Source organism: Protopterus annectens, chromosome 3.part1, assembly GCF_019279795.1.
Source record: "Protopterus annectens isolate FY-2018-M chromosome 3.part1, PAN1.0, whole genome shotgun sequence".
Lineage (NCBI taxonomy): Eukaryota > Metazoa > Chordata > Ceratodontiformes > Protopteridae > Protopterus > Protopterus annectens.
Genome location: NC_056732.1, coordinates 697,002,738 through 697,004,813, shown reverse-complemented (window position 1 = coordinate 697,004,813; position 2,076 = coordinate 697,002,738). Strand labels below are relative to the sequence as shown.

At 40.0% G+C, this 2,076-nt stretch overlaps 1 pseudogene; it reads right to left on the bottom strand.

Annotated features, from left to right (window-relative positions):
- Positions 1 to 724: 724 nt before the first annotated feature.
- LOC122797714 lies at positions 725 to 1,747 on the bottom strand (annotated as a pseudogene).
- Positions 1,748 to 2,076: the final 329 nt, after the last annotated feature.

Genomic DNA, 2,076 nt, shown 5'->3' with positions numbered 1-2,076 from the left:
TCTGATGTCACCTATTGCTATGTCAAATACATCAAACTATGGGTGTCAGTGTATTCAGTTTCGACATGCATGCCTGATCAACTTTATGGATTTCCACATTTCAGGTCGACATTTTAATTGGCTGAGGACTGCATTTTGACATTTCAGTAGTAAACCTATATATCCATGGCAGGTTTAGCCCTTATGTTTTGCATATGAGTAACCTAGAGTTAGGCAGAACAAGCATGTTTTGGGACAATTACTTGTTGCTCCAATCTATGAGAGACATGGATACTCAACTCAAGGTGAATTTGCAGTTTGCTTAATCTGACCAAGCCATCCTTTCTGGGCTCACTGTCCAATAAATCCACACAGTATACTCTTAATGATTTCCCATGGGAGGGCAATACTCTGCTTAGTATTTTAAACACCATAAGAAATATTAAATACAAATTCAAAACTGTACTGTAAACATTTTCATTTTTTTTTATTTTGATACCTGCTCTGTTAACAGGTTCTTTACAATGTTCGTCCACAGCACAAAAATCAGTGTGCAATAAACACCAAAGGTTTCCCAAGACAGGTCTGATATAGTTCCAGTACTTTCTGCCCAGAAAGTCATTTATATGAACTAGGCAAGTAATCTGTTTTTTCAGACTTAGAAGTTCTTCAAGGTTTGAGACAGCTACTGACCATCTGTACTCCCCCATACAAGTGGGATTTTATATGAGGCTGTTTGGATTCGTTAGCATCTCAGTGGAGGTATGGCAACACCTTTTCAGCCAAATCTGCCACCTCTACCAAAACTGTGAATTTAGTTCTCTCTCTGTCAGTTGTTAAATCATGATAGATCACAAGACACACTTGCTGTATATCAGTTTCTTGGGCCAGTAATTATGTTTTGATAAGCATGCAAATGGAATCAAATCATAACTCTCCCGTGATAATATCCCCCTCTTTCTGATCTATATCTCCATGCAGCATAGACAAAGTGACACCCCTGGTATGCATCTTTTTAGTCAATCAGTCCCTTTTTTCTAGTGTTGATAATGATGACTGCTTGTGTGATGGTCAGCGTCACAATGGTCACAAAATGTATCAAGCATCCATTCCTCATGTTCCATGTTGATATAAAACAGCCTAACACTGTCTTGGGTCAGCTCTTCTTTCTTAACTGAGCTATGGATGGGCACCTACATGAAATTTTTGGTCACCTCCAGCACATCAACAGACATAATTGTTGATAGTAAAACCACCTGGATGCTGGTATTTAGCTTCTGGAATATTTGACAAATTTGTTCCTCGAAACTGTGAGTCAGTGTCTCATCTGCCTCATCTAGAATGAGTGTCTTTATGCAGCACGGAGAAAGATACCTTCTGCTCTGCATATCAAATACTCATCCTGGAGTGCCCAAAACAATGTGAGGGTGCTTCTGCCTACAATTTCTGTACTTCATTCTGGACATTAGTGCCACCAATGCAGGTGTAACAAGATGCTTTTATATAATCTTCTAATTCCAGAGCTACTTTCTAAATCTGCTGAGCTAGCTCTCTGGTTGAGGCAAGCACCAGGAACCAAGTGGCTTTTGAATCTAGATCAATCTGCTAAAGTACATAGATGGCAAAGGCTGCAGTCTTCCCAGTGCTGGGCCTGTGCAATCACATCATAGCCCTTGATGCAAGGGGTAATAGCATGCTGCTGAATAGCAGATGGCTTCTCAAAACCATAAGCATATATTCTTCTAAGAAGGGCCTTGGTAAGATTCATATCACTGCCGCTACCCACATCTTCATTCAAGTTACTGTCAATGACACCATCAAGTCACATTCCTTCAGGCCCATCATGAAACAGAGGTTACCTCTTCATAACCTGTATGATACAGAGTAGATGGGCAAGGCCTTGAGATGGTCTGCATATTTTTTTTGTGATAAAAGCCGTTGATTTTTTTTAGAAAGAAAGCATTGTGGTCACTCTAACTGTGACAAGTGTTGGACAAGTACATACCAAATGGGGCATTATGTTCAAAGATCGGCCTGATGAAAGGTGAGTACAGTGGAATGATTACAACCCTGGATGTAGGCATTATACCTTTAGAT